The sequence below is a fragment of the Cnephaeus nilssonii genome (assembly GCF_951640355.1).
Source record: "Cnephaeus nilssonii genome assembly, chromosome: 4".
Classification (NCBI taxonomy): domain Eukaryota; kingdom Metazoa; phylum Chordata; class Mammalia; order Chiroptera; family Vespertilionidae; genus Cnephaeus; species Cnephaeus nilssonii.
The window spans coordinates 109,698,804-109,713,832 of NC_137075.1; positions in this window are offsets into that span (position 1 = coordinate 109,698,804).

Genomic DNA, 15,029 nt, shown 5'->3' on the forward strand with positions numbered 1-15,029 from the left:
AGGGCGACGAGTTCTGCTCGCTGGGCTGACGTCCCAGAGGGCAGGGCCTCCGCCCACACAGTGTCAGTTTCAGTGACCATCGCTGCACCCGCATACCTGCACCCGTTCCGCACGAAGCTGCTCCCATCCGTGAACCAGGTGGCCTCTGCGTCAGGGAGGGGCCGGTCAGTCAAGTCCTTCCGGAGTCCGTGTACCTGCTCCAAGATCCCCGCACAGTCGTGTAGTGGGGCATCTAAGTCGGGGTCAGGCAGCAGGGTAGCGGGGTTGAGGGCCACACTGGGGTGGAACCGCACTCTGGGAGGGTTGAGCAGTAGGCTCTGATAGTGGGTCATACGTGCGTTGCTCATCCATCTATCAGGAGGCTGTTTTAGGACCCCCTCAATGGCATGCGGGGTTTTGATCCAGATTTCCTGCCCCAGGGTCAGTTTGTTGGCATCCTTGACTAAGAGCACGGTTGCCGCGATGATTTTTAGGCCCGGCGGCCAGCCGGCAGCTACCGGATCTAGCTTCTTAGACAAGTACGCTACTGGGTGGCTCCAGGGCCCTAAGGCTTGAGTTAAAACCCCTTTCACTATTCCCTTGCGTTCGTCTACAAAGAGGCGAAAGGGCTTTGTATTGTCCGGCAGGCCCAGGGCTGGAGCAGCCAAAAGGGCTTTCTTTATCTGGTTAAAGGCAGTCTCTTCTTTCTCAGTCCATTCAAACGCCCTCCCCTCCTTGGTAGCTTCATATAGGGGCCTGGCATCTCAGCAAAACTCGGTATCCAGAGGCGGCAGTAGCCGGCCAACCCTAGGAATTCCCTTACTTCCCTCCGGGAGGTGGGAGTAGGGATTTTCAGGACAGTCTCTTTTCTTGCGTCAGACAACCACCGCTGTCCTCCCTCTAGGATGTATCCCAGGTAACTCACCCTCTCTCTGCATATCTGAGCTTTCTTTGCAGATGCCGGGTACCCTAGGGTCCCCAGGGTGGCCAGCAGATCCCAGGTCCCCTGCTTACAGTCCTCGGCCGTATCGGCAGCAATCAGGATGTCACCTACGTACTGGAGGAGGGTGAGGCTGGGGTGTTCCCTCCTGTACTCACCCAGGTCCTCGTTCAGCGCCTCGTCAAAGATGGTGGGTGAGTTCTTGAAACCTTGGGGAAGCTGTGTCCAGGTTAGTTGTCCACTGTAGCCCTCCTCCAGGTCGTGCCATTCGAAGGCAAACAAGGGTTGGCTTTGAGGCGCCAACGGCAGACTGAAGAAGGCATCTTTTAAGTCCAATACGGTATACCAGACTCTGGAGGGTGCCAGAGAGCTTAAGAGAGTGTATGGGTTAGGTACAGTTGGGTGTATATCCATGACTCTTTTATTTACTTCCCGGAGGTCCTGTACTGGTCGCTAGTCATTCGTGTGAGGCTTTCTGACTGGCAGGAGGGGGAGTGTTCCAGGCAGACTGGCAGGGAACTAGTACCCCTAGACTTCGCAGTCTCCGGATGTGAGGCTGGATTCCCCTCCGAGCCTCCTGAGTCATCGGGTACTGCTTGACTCTTACTGGGCCTTCTCCTGGTTTTAGTTCTACCAGGGTTGGAGCCCTGTGAGCGGCCAGCCCTACCCCTCCCGTCTCTGCCCAAGCTGTTGGGAATTCTTGTAGCCATTTGTCTATACTGCCCTCCACTGGGGAAGCCTTCTGGTGGAGGCGATACTCATCCTCTAGCCTCATGGTCAAGACCTGGATGGGGCGGCCCTTCCCATCGGTGACCTGAGGCCCCCCTTGTCTGAAGGTTATTTGAGCTCCAATTTGGGTCAGTAGGTGCCGCCCCAATAGTGGGTAGGGGCATTCCGGTATTACCATAAAAGAGTGGGATACCCGGCCCGTTCCTAAATCTACTGTTCTTCGGGTAGTCCATGAATACTGACTCATGCCAGTTGCCCCCTGTACCCAGGACTTTTTGTTGGCTAGCTTCCCCTGAGGGGTGCGGAGGACTGAGTGTTGCGCTCCAGTGTCGACGAGGAAGTTAACAGGGGTCCCCTCCACTCTAAGAGTTACCCTGGGCTGGGGGAGGGGGTCCGAACCCCGACTCCTCTAATCGCTCAACTCTTCCAGCTCTAAGACTTCCACCCAGTCTGTCTTGCTCCCCTTTCTGCCGGCCTTCTTTGGGCATTCTCGGACCCAGTGTCCTATCTCTTTGCAGTAAGCACACTGGTTCTTCTGCAGCCTCTTTTTCCCGCCCCGGGCGGCCTCCTTACCTCCTTCTTGGTTATCTGCGAGTCAGCGAAGGCGGCGGGTCCGTTCCTCAGGGGAGTCCGCGGTGGTGGCTAGCAGAATCTTGGCCAGGTTTCGGGTCTGTTTGTCACTGGCAGCCACCATGGCGCGGGCCTGCTTATCTTCAGGAGGCTCCCGGTTGTTATACACTTTCTCAGCTACCTCCAGCAAGTCCTGCAGACTCTTTTCTCCTAATCTATCTACTCTCTGCAGTTTCTTTCTAATGTCCGCAGCCGATTGGTTTACAAAATTCATGATTACAGCTGCTTTACTCTCAGGAGCCTTTGGATCCATGGGGGTATAGGTGTGGTATGCCTCCATGATCAGTTCTAAAAAGGCAGCTGGAGACTCATCTCTTTCCTGTTGAACATTCCCTACCTTTGCCAGATTAGTCAGCTTTCTAGCAGCCATGCGGAGACCCCCCATTAGAGTCTGGCAGTAGACCCGGAGCCTCTCCTTACCTTCTGCCATGTTGAGATCCCATTCAGGCCTACTTAAGGGAAAAGAGACATCTATCTGGGCCTGGTTAGTGGTTGGGTTCCCGTCCACGCCTGGAACCACTTTCCGGGCCTCATTGAGGGTTATCTCTCTTTTCCATTGTGAACAGGACCTGCAAAAGCTGTTGGCAGTCGTCCCACATGGGCTTGTGGGTGAAAAGGACAGAGTCTAACAGGTCAATAAGCCCTGCGGGCTTCTCGGAGAACTTAGGGTTCTGTGCCTTCCAGGTGTAAAGGTCACTAGTGGCGAAGGGCCAATAGTGATGGGGCTGATTGCCATCCGCATCCGGGGGCCCCGCAGCTCGTAAGGGCAGGGTCTTGATGGTAGAATCGAGGGCTGTGACAGACAGCTCCCTCTGAGCCCTTTGTGTAGTGAGAGGCGGGCTTCCCAACGGAACCGCAGCCGCTCCCGGAACTCCGCCCCCAGCTGCTCCCGGAACTCCGTCAGCTTCCCGAGACGGGGGAGGATCGAATCTCTCCAGCATCCAAGGGAGCTGATACGGGGGAGGAAAAATTAGTTCCTCTCTGGTTCCCCCTTGCAAGACCGGGTAGAGGGGAGCTGGAGCTGACAGCAAGGTGACCTTCTTCTCCTCTCTCTTCTTCTCCACTTCCTGCAAGGCAAGAACGGGCTTCGGCTCCGGAGGGCACGGGGGGAGGAAGGGTTTAAGCCAAGAGGGTGGGTCCTCCACGAGGTCCTGCCAAGTAATAATGTAAGAGAGTTGATCCGGGTGGCCCCCCTTAGGCCGGGAGACAACTTCTCTGACCCGGCAGATGGTGGGGAGATTGAGAGTCACCTCTGGCGGCCCCCCGATATTGAAAGCCGGCCACTCGCTGGAACAGAAAGTTTGCCAACGGCTCTTCCGCACCTCTACACTAAGGTTGTTAGCCCTTCCCTTAACTTCTTTGAAATGGTCAATCATAATGCTTAAAGGAGTTGTTTAAGTCTGTTCCATAGCGTCCATCAAGTAAGTCCACAGAATATAACAGAACAACACAGACACAGACAAGCAAAAGGCCTCAAAAAACAGTCTTCCAACTCCGTGGAAGCACAGCTGAAAGCTAGCCGACGGCCTTGCGCCAACTGGCGAGAGCAACCCGCCTCATCTCAGAGTCCCCAGGGGAATCCACTCCCCGCGTGAGGGGTTTCCACGTCCCTCCTGAAGGAGGATTGGAGCGTCCTCCGACTCCTCCCACCCATGGTCCTCCAGTGCGTCCACCTAGACTGCTTCGGGCTCTACAGATTTCAGAATTGAGCTCACACAGAACAGAACACACAACACAGACACCTACCACGGTCAGTCAGAATCTCCGGATCAGGGTCCCTCGTGGGTCTTGGGGATTCCGGATGAGCCCCCAAATGTTATGCCCAGAATTTGGGGTCCCCAAGAAAAACCATCAGGGAGCCATTCGAATCCAATGCAAAAGCAGAGAGTCTTTATTCAGGCCGGCCTGAGCTCCCGTCCACCAGATGTGTCGACACAGTGGCACGGGACGCAGAGAGGGCGAGGCTCAGGAGAACAAAGATTATATGGGGCTAGTCATCTGGGTGGGCTTAGGTGGGTGGCGTGAGGGTCGTGGGTGGCGTGATTGGCCACTCTGGCCAGGGTTTTATTCCAGCATTTTACAGCACAATGGTCAGGAGCCATTCCCTCTGTAGTATAGCCTAAGCTGGACCTTGGCTGCGTTCCCGGAGCCTCATTGGTCCACGTAGGCGGGGGTTGGGGAAGTTAGGACATTACTGGCATTCCTGTGGTTGGGGTCCCAGCTTCACAAAATGGAGGACAGTTAGTTCTGCTTTGCTCTTTCAACTGCGACAGCCAGATCACCTGGTGAGAATCCTCAAACCCTTTTCTTCCATCTCCAAGCACCCTTTGTGCTGAGTGCAGAGCTGCTCCATCACTGCGTTCACAGACCCTCAGCAGCACTTGCGGCCTCGCAGCCACGTCCTCACAGGGTTTCGGTTCTGCTTTCTCCTCCGTGGAGGCCCCGCTCTGAACCCACCAGCGCGGCGCTCTCGGGGCAGAGCGACCCGGGTCATGAGACCCACAGTCACCCTGTCATGGCAAACCTCAAAGCCTCCCAAGTACTGAGTCTCCTGAGGCACCAGCCTCTTCTCCATCACCACCAGGCTGGGGTGGAGCAGCGGCCCTAGGCTGAGGGCGCAGGGGTCCAGGTCCCCCAGTTCTCCCAGGTCCCCCAGGTCCTCCAGGTCCCCCAGGTCCTCCAGGTCCCCAGGTCCAGGAGCACCACCTGCTGCTGACCGCCAGGCCAGCCCCATGCACTCGCACTCGGGGACCTGCTGCTGGGATGGTCCTTGTGTTCAGGGACCCTGAGCGCCCCCTGGTGGTCGCAGCCCCTCCTCAGGGAGGTTTGTGTCTGGGCTCACACTGGCTTCCCCTCACCTTGTCTCTTGCACAATAATACAGGGCCCTGTATTATTGCTTCTGGGGCTTTTCCAGGAGCTCTGCCTCCTCTTGCTCAGCCTCTTTCTCCCAGCTGCCAACTGGGCCTGACAGTCGCTGGAGGAAGAACTGAGGCCCCTTGAAGCCTTTGTCCTGCTCTGGCCCATGGGAACATGAGGACCCAGAGGGAAGGGCAGTGGTGAGGCAGTGGGGGCTCCCCTGCTGGTGGCAGGGCCTTGGAAGTGGTGGTTCCTGCAGCTGCTCACCTGGGCCTGGGACTGCAGGGCCCACAGGGAAAGCAGTGTGCAGGCGCCAGGGAGGAGGGCCATAGTTTTCTCTTTAGAAGTTATTGGGAGACTGAAACCACACAAGTCCCTGGAAGCAGAATTCCTCCCTCCCCCCACCACCTCGCCAACATAAAGGCCTGGTGCCCGTCTCCTTTCCAGTCTCCATCCAGCAGGGCTGACCTGCTGAGTGATCTTTCCTGTGCTTCTCAGGGATGTCAATCATGAGCAGAATAAACATCCCGTGTTCCCATGGCGTGTGTGTGTCATGAATATCTGCACCAGCTGTTGTGCCTCTGCTTCTGCATGGTGTCCACGACTCTAGGTGCTGTGAGCATGACGACAAGACAAGGACTGTCACCCTGTGGGTCCCTCTTCTGTAGTTTTGGGGTCACACACATGTGGTGCCCATGGTCCAGCATGCAGGGGAGCTGCACTGTTGAGCCCCTTGTTGGATTCAGGTGACGTGGGTCGGAAGATTAAATGTTAGAACTCATTATGGCACAGTGTGCATGAAAGAGGCTCTCTACCTTCTGTTCCCATGAGAAAGTTGTCTCTCTTCACAACGGACTTTTCTCACTCAGAGACTCAGACGTCAGCGAAGAATCAGGACCCATAGGTTCCCTGAGGGAAAGTGTGACATGAGGAGGAAACCACACAGGAACCAGCCCAAACCTCCAACTGCACCTGCTGCTGGGATGGTCCTTGTGTTCAGGGACCCTGAGCGCCCCCTGGTGGTCGCAGCCCCTCCTCAGGGAGGTTTGTGTCTGGGCTCACACTGGCTTCCCCTCACCTTGTCTCTTGCACAATAATACAGGGCCCTGTCCTATGTCATCAGGGAGCTCAAATGCAGGGAGAACTGGTTCCTGGAGATGGAAGTGTCTCTAGAGATGGAAGTTCGGCTCTTGAGGGAGGGGCTGTAGTAAGTGTTTCCATCATAACCTATGTACCCTATCCACTCCAGCCCCTTCCCTGGGGGCTGGCGAATCCAGCTCCAGTAGTAATAGCTGGTTGTGATGGAGAATCCAGATACAGTGCAGGTGAGGGAGAGGGTCTGTGAGGGCTTCACCAGTCCTGCGCCCGACTCCTGCAGCTGCACCTCGGACAGGACACATGGGACAGAGAGAACACAGTCCTGGGCTCAGATGCAGGGTCCCCATCTCCTCACGTCTAAGCCCTGAGTCACTCACATCTGGGAGCTGACAGCAGGAAGAGGAAGAGCCATAGGGGATTCATGTCCTGCAGGTGAGGTCCTCGTCCCCCAGAAAGTATTCTCCAGGGTGAGGAGGCCCTGCATTTAAGTGGACGCCAACTGTGTGTGTGTCTGGTGGCTGTGTGGGCATTTGCATGTGGGAGGTGTCTGCACATACAAAGGGCAAGAGGTGAGGGAGGTCCCGGTCTCTGGGGCTTCTCCTGGAAGGAGGTGCTGACTGTGCCCTCAGAGAACTAGGCCCTCCTTGGGGTCCTGGTCACCGTGCCCAGGAGCCTCTCCTTCCACACCAGGGGCTGTGCTGCAGGAGGTGGTCAGGAAGTAGGATGAGGGCACAATCAGTGACTCCTTAGGGATAACATCAACGTGCCTCTGCTCCCATGGATATAGATAGATATCAATATAGATAAGATATAGATAGATATAGATATAGATATAGATATAGATATAGATATAGATATAGACATAGACAAAGACATAGACATAGACATATAGATGTAGATATAGATTTATGTACAGATAGACACAGATACAGATCTTTTTAAAAGTATAATTTTCTTGATATTTAGAGAGAGAAGGGAGAGGAATAGAGAGAGACATATGTGACAGAGAATCATTGACAAGCTGGCTACTGCATGGTCCTCTCAGAGGATGGATCCTTCATCCCCATTCATGTGTCCTTACCAGGAATCAAACCAGTGACTTCTTGGGTCCAGAGTCAAAGTTAAACCGCTGAGCCACAGGAGCCAGGCTGGATTTCTTTTCTTTATTCTCACCTGCGGATGTGCTCATTGATTTTTAGAGGGAAAGGAAAGGAGAGAGAAACATTGATGTCAGATAGAAATATTGATCAGAGATGGGAGATAAAGGGAAATGTTGACAGCAGAGAAAATAACTGCTGGGACTGGTAATCAAATCCACAACCTTTTCATTTATTTATTTTAAAACTAGAGGCCAAGAGTGGGAATTCGTGCATCGGTGGGGTCCGACCTGCCTGCTGGATCCTGGACTATCGGGGTGGGCCGGTTGGAGGGAAGGGCGGCAGGTAGTTGGCCGGCCGGCCCCGCCCCCTGGTTTAACTCCTGGTCTAGGTGACAATTTGCATATTAGCATTTTTTTTTATATAGTATATATTTCATAGATTTCAGAAACAAGGGAGAGGGAGGGAGAGATAAAAACATCAATGATGAGAGAGAATCATTGATCTATTGTGTCCAGCATGGCCAATATTGGGTATGGAGCTCACAATGCGGGCGTGTGCCCTGACCAGGAATGGAATCATAGGGCGAAGCTCAACCACTGAGCGACATCAATCAGGCTCCATTCCATGTTGAAATGTATTTTCAGTTAGTTTAGAATTCTAAGTTGATGGCTTTTCATTATTTCTTCAGCTTTTTAAGGCATCATTCATTTATCCTCTGGTTTTTCAGTTTTTTGTGTGATGTTTGATGTTTTTATTATTCTTTAAAAATATTGTTATTGATGTCAGAGAGGTAGGGAGAAGGAGAGGGAGAGGGAGATGGAAATATCAATGATGACAGAGAATCATTGATCGGCTGCCTCCTGCATGCCTCTTATTGGGGACTGATCCTGCAATCCAGGGCATGTGCCCTGACCTGCAATCAAACACATAACCTGGTGGTTCCTGAACCTACACTCAACCACTGAGTCACAACCCCGGTTCCTTCCCTCTCAGAGTAGCATGTATTTGACTCAGGGTTCGCTCAGTTGCTGCAGGTCTGACTGTGTTCCAGAGGTGGGCAGATGCCAGTTCTGAGAGTTTTGGTTTGTTTTTTGATGCTTTTGTGGAAGAAGAAGAGCTTGGAGCTGCCTAAGCCACCATTTTGCTTCTGCCCCTTCTGTTCAGTGACTCCTTTTTAACAAACAGAGAGTGAGAAGGGAGAAGAGCAACTGCCCTGGAAATCTACCAACAACAGAGAGAACAGAGGGGGCAGCGTCCATCCCAGGCCAGCAGAGGCGGGAGGAGGGGCCCGGGCTGAGCAGTGACTCTGGTGTTTGTAAGGAGACCCTGTGTTTTAGGAAGATGAGCTTCCTGTTCCTGGAAGATCCCAGACACATGTCCAGAAGGGGTGGCTTTGAGGGGAGTTAGCTGACGGGAAGGCAGACAGGGCAGGGTCCATAGGAAACCAAGGCAGGTGGATGGTAGGCAGGGGCAGACTGGGCAGTTTGAGCAGCCTAACCACAGGCACCAAAACGGCCGAAATTGCAGAATGTTTCTGGACTCAGAGCGGGAGGCCTGGGAAACGAGGGAGGGCCTGGGACAGTAAGGTGAACACACACAAGGGAACAGGTGACCTGCAGGCCCCTTACTGGGCAGGAACAATGAGGGCCAATCAGGTGGGCACACGGGTGGACACGGAGCAGGCTGGTGGTACATATACACCCGAGACCACAGGCTTCAGGGACAGCCCATCAGGGGCACCTCCCCGTGCAGGGAGCCTGAATCTGCTTGTAATAAATGCTCCACGCTTTTGCTTAAACCGATTTCATTCTTGGACTTGGTGACCCCCGATCCCAGGCACAGAAGAAGCTGGGCTCGCTGTTCCAGTGATCAAGTTTGGCTCAAATAAACTCTTAAAACTATTCTCCACAGGCTTGGAGGTTGTCATGTCAACGACTTCAAAGTGGCTCATTTATGTTGTGGATTTTATGCCGATTCAACCAGCAGGGGAACCTGCCAGAGTGTCACAGGGGAGATGGCACAGCTGGGGAAGACTCCTTTCTTGCCTTCTCCTTCTTTATACACTTTCCTTGATGCCAAAGAGGAGGCCAGTGTAGCAATGCAACATCAATGATGAGAATCATTAATCAGCTCCATACTGCCCCCACCTCATGGGGATGGAGACTGCAACCCGGGCCTGTACCCTGACCAAGGAATCGAGCCATGACCTCCTGTTCATATGTCAATGTTCAGCCACCCAGTCATGTCTACCGCACTGGAGAAAGACGGGACACTTATGTCCATGACAACCACCTGCAAACTTGTCTTATCTCCAATACCTGTGAACGCATTTGAACTCATCCCGTCCAGGTAGCAGGTTTTAATATTTGTGTGCACTTCCCTCTCAACACGGGGAAAAAACATGAATGAACATATGTGGTAAATGAAGAAAAGACAACATGTTGATGTAAGAAATATCAAACATGTAGGGAATGTTTTATAAGATTTTATTGGAGCCAAACGGATGAGAAATGTTGGGGAGCAAGACCTCCAATGCTCTGGAGAATAACTATTTGCAGCTGCATTTGTGCATTTGAAGTTAAGTAGGGAAGGTGAGGAGTGACATGAGGTGGGAGAGAGCAAGGCGGGGACTGGGTGTCAGGACAGTGAACAGGAGGTGCTCTCCTGAGAGTGGTCATGCTGATGTCACAGGTGTGTTAACCCAGATGCACAGGAACAATGGATGGGGGTGCTTAAGGCAAAGAGGAGCCTTTTAGTAAAGAAGTCATAGGCCTGAAGTGTGCCCACCCCCAGGACTGCCCAGGTAGGAATGTGTGATCAGAGCCTTCTGTGAGGGTCCTGTCAGTCACTGAGTTTTGTCAGATTTAGGACAGAGCCCCCTTTTTGTTCACAAACACAATCCCTAAAACTAGACCTAGGACAGGGAATCCTGTGAGCTCTATGGCTGAGCCTCAGAGCAAAACTAATTTAAGATGGAGCAGGAAATGGTGTCTTTCTTTAACTTTCCAAATGCTCCTGGTGAGGCCCTTTGCTGGTTCTGAGCGCCCCCTAGTGTCCTGGAAGCTCCTTGCAGCCCAGCCCTGCTGTCTCCTCAGGGAGGTTTGTGTCTTGGCTCACACTGACTTCATCTCACTGTGTCTGTTGCACAGTAATACACGGCTGTGTCCTCGGCTTTCAGGCTGCTGAACTCCATGTAGGCTGTGCTCATGGACGTGTCTGCGATTATGGAGACTCTGCCTTGGAATTTCTGTGCATAGTTTGTATTTCCATCTTCAGGGTCAACCCTCCCCATCCACTCAAGCCCTTGTCCTGGGGCCTGTCCACCCAGTGCATGTAGTAGCTGGTGAAGGTGAATCCAGAAGCCTTGCAGGAGACCTTCACGGAGGCCCCAGGCTGCCTCACCTCAGCCCCAGACTGCACCAGCTGCACCTGGGAGTGGACACCTGTGGGAGGAGGCAGGAGTGAGTGGAATCCCCTGGACTCTCCTTGGTCCCTCCTACCCATGACAGGAGCCCCTTACCTGTCGCCATGACCACCAGGAGGAGGATTCTCCAGCTGCAGTCCATGGTGAGGGCTGTGCTGGGAGCACTTCTGTAGGGGAGGGTGTGGCTGTTGGTGATGCCCTCAGGGCACAGACTTACCCACATTTAACCTGGTCTGCGTCCTCTCTTTTGCATATTCATGAGGCAGAGTATTTCATAGCTGAGGTCTTGACCCCACCTGAGAGAAGATGGTGACACAGGAACCATGTTCAGGGGGAGTCTGAGGGTCCAAGTCCTAATTCTTTTTTCTTTAAATTGTACCTTTATTGTTGAAGGTATTACACATGTCCCTTTGTATCCCCCATTGACACCTTCTAGCCCGCCCCGGGTGCCCCCGGTCTTCACCATCCTATTGTCTGTGTCCCTGGAATAAGCCTATATGCATACAAGTTTGTTGGTTGACCTCTTCCCACCCACCCACCCTACCACGATTTCCCTCTGAGATTCCCCAGTCTGCTCCATGATTCCAGATCTCTGGATCCATTCTCTTCATCAGTTTATTTTTTTAATTAGGTTCCACATATGAGTGAGATCATGTGATACTTGTCTTTCTCTGACTGGCTTATTTCACTTAGCACGATACTCTCCAGGTCACTCCATGCTGTACCAAAGGCTAAGAGATCCTTCTCTTTTACTGCTGCTTAGTATTCTGTGGAATAATTGTACAAGAGCTTTTTATCCATTCAGCTACTGATGGGCACTTGGGCTGTTTCCAGATCTTAGCTATTGCAAATTGTGCTGCTATGAACATAGGGGTGCATACATTGTTTCTGATTGGTGTTTGGGGTCCCTTAACATATATTCCTAAAAGTGGGATCACCAAGTCAAATGGCAGTTCCATCTTAAATGTTTTGAAGAAACTACATACTGTGTTCCATAGTTGCTGCTTCAGCCTGCATTCCCACCAGCAGAGTAGGAGGGTTCCCTTTGCTCCATACCCTCGCCAGCACTTGTCATTTGTTGATGTGTTGATGGTAGCCATTCTGACAGGTGTGAACTTCCTGTGCACAATCTTCCCTTATGCAAGCTCATGGCCTATTGCAGACACCCCAAATAGTTCCATCAGAAATAGGCATGGCTCTACGTGGAGAGAATACATAGAATTAAGGCAATGATTATGTATGTGCACAACATAGAATCATTCAAATGTTGAAATGATCATGGAAGGAGATTGGTCTGCTTTCTTAGTCTGGTGTCATCAGTGATGTTGGGGTTCAGAGGGAGGTGTTTGAGGAGAATACACCATAGAATTTCTCACAGGAATGGGAACTTCAACCCTGATAGGAATCCCTTCCTCCCAGCCTCCCTCTGCCCTTCCCCTGGGAGGACACTGTGCTCAGATGCTGGTGGGCTCTCTCTCATAACATACAACATCCTTAATGTGTAATACACACATTCTCCCATCAGGCAAACAATTCCTAAATATAATCTCATGCTAAGCTTGTCATTGAATATCCTTGATAAAATCCTTGGTGGGAGAAATGATTTGCTTTTATTAAAGTTCAGTACATCAGTATTTTCTTTATTGGCACCTGTTTTGGTTGATTTTACAAATAACTCCCTAGGAAATTGTGAGCCTCCACTGTCCACATGGATTAGCTACAGAAACCACAGGGACTGGAGCAGGTTCTGCTACCAGAGGGGAGCACTGCTTGGAAACTACCCATAAATGTGGACATGCCTGTGGACCTGGGTGAGGGGAGGAAGCTGGACTTGATTTGACTCACATAACAGAAATGTGCCTGATGTTCATGGACAGAGAGTTACTGGACATGTGGGTTTACAGCCTCCTCCAGGGAAGGCCCAGAAGGAAGTGCAGGGCATCATAGAGACAGCTCCTATCATCGTAGGAAATACCTGAATAATGATGAGCAGGAGTTGATTGAAGCGGAAGCATTAAAGATCATGCAGGCAGGGATCAAGAGAAATAAGGAACCTGTCACTGCAAAGTGGTGGGAAGGGGACCTCTGATTCCTACATGCACACTCTTACAATGTCTCTGTTCTAGAAGGTGTCCCCTTCCCAGGTCCAGGAGATTAACACTCAGACACCTTTGGGGTCATTAATCCCATGGTCTCTCCCTGAATTATCCAAGCCACAAATTTTGTTGGGGTCCCATTGATGAAATCTCTCAACACTTGGAAGGAGGAGTGGACACCCCTCACTGGAGGAGCCTTGGTCATGGTCTGTCTGTGTGAGAAGCCTTCATTTCAGTGGACCAGTGCACTTGTCTCTGTCCACCATCAGCATCAACAGAATCATTTGCTTATTTTAATTGTTCTCATATTTTGTAGACACGGTGGTTATCCACACACAATGACTTTTTATCAAATAATAAAAGCAGGAGTCTCCTCTTTACATGTCATTTGAACTTGAATCCACAAAGGCCTCACGTAAATTAGATAAAAGGCCTTCCAACTAACTGATGACCTTGGACAGGGGAGAGATCCTACCCAGGACAATTGGACCAAGCCCCCTGTCCCATTCTATGGCCACAGTACCATCACGGTCACTACTACCATCAGTATCATCATCATTTTCTTATTTATCATTATTTTTCACATTTTCTATAGTCGTTTTTGTACACATGCAATGACCCCTTCTTTCAATGTTTGCGGAATCTTTATAATGTATATATATATAAGGCTAATATGCAAAGTGTCCCCTCAGGTGTTTGACCCGGAAACCAGGAGTTGGATTGCTCGCTATGACATGCGCTGACCATCCAGGGGTGGCACAAAACTAAGGAAGGCTCTGGCCGGCACATGAAGGCCCCAATCAGTCCTGATCCTCGGCCATGCCTAGTGACCCTTCCTGTGCACAAATTTCATGAACTGGACCTCTAGTTGTTAAGTCAAATGGTAGCCATACTTTATTAAATGTTTTCTTTGATTGCTGAAACCGATGGCTTATTCCTCCCTCTTCTCACTTGGCCCCACATGGGAATCTGGACAGGAAAAAAAAATGGTTGGGTCTCCTCTCCAGATGTCAATAAGAGACTGAAACTACTCAAGACCCTGTAGGAAGAATTCTTCCCCTTCCACAACCAACTCAACCGAATGACATCCCTGAGCCATCTCCTCTCTTGGCTCTATTGAAGCACATCTGACTTACTGAGGGAACTTCCCTGTGCTTCCAATGGTTTTCAACTCTGTGCATAACAAGCACTCCATGTCCCCTGGTGTGTGTGTTTGCCGTCGCCTGGACACCTGTACCAAGCTGCCGTGCATCCCTCTGCCTCTGCCTGGTGTCACCTACTCTCCATGCTTTGAGCATGATGACAAGTTAATGACCTTCACCATTGGGGTCTTTCCTCTCTAGCTTTAGGCTCACAGGACTCTGGTGCCCACTGTCCAGGACACAGGTTTCCTGCCGCTGCCTGGGACCCTGTGCTGTGTGGGGCTGAGCTGCACTGCTGAGTCAGTAGAGCTTCTGGTTGGATTTAGCTGATGTAGGTCAGAAGATTTGATGTTTAGTTGTCATTTGGGCACAAAAGTCTCTTTGCCTTTTGTCCACGTGAGAATCTGAGAATGGTGCATGGCAAATGGGACTTTGTGAAATTAGAATAATTTCTAGTTCATGACTCTGGAGAAGATCAGGAACAAATGTCAGATGAAGAGGAAAACCCAGACGACAACAGGACCCCAAGCCTTAAGCTCCAACTGCACCTGCTCAAGGGCTGGATGCTCTGATCTTTGGTTTCCTAGCGCCCCATGGTGGCCTGATCCTCCCTCTATAGCCAGTAGCGCCCCTGCTGTCCTGAGTGCTCCTTGCAGGGCAGCGCTGCTGTCTCCTCAGGGAGGTTAGTGTCTGGGCTCACACTGACTTCCCCTCACTGTGTCTTGCACAGCAATACATGGCCATGTCCTTGGTAGTCACGGAGCTTAGCTGCAGAGAGATCTGGCCCTTGGATGTGTCTCTGGAGATGGATGTCGGCTCTTGAGGGAGGGGCTGTAGTATATGCTCCCACTACTACGTATGTACCCCATCCACTCCAGCTCCTTCCCTGGGGGCTGGCAAATCCAGATCCAGTAAGCACTGGTGATGAAGTAACCAGAGACAACCCAGGTGAGGGAGAGGGTCTGCGAGGGCTTCACCAGTCCTGGGCCCGACTCCTGCAGCTGCACCTGGGACAGGACACCTGGGGACAAGGA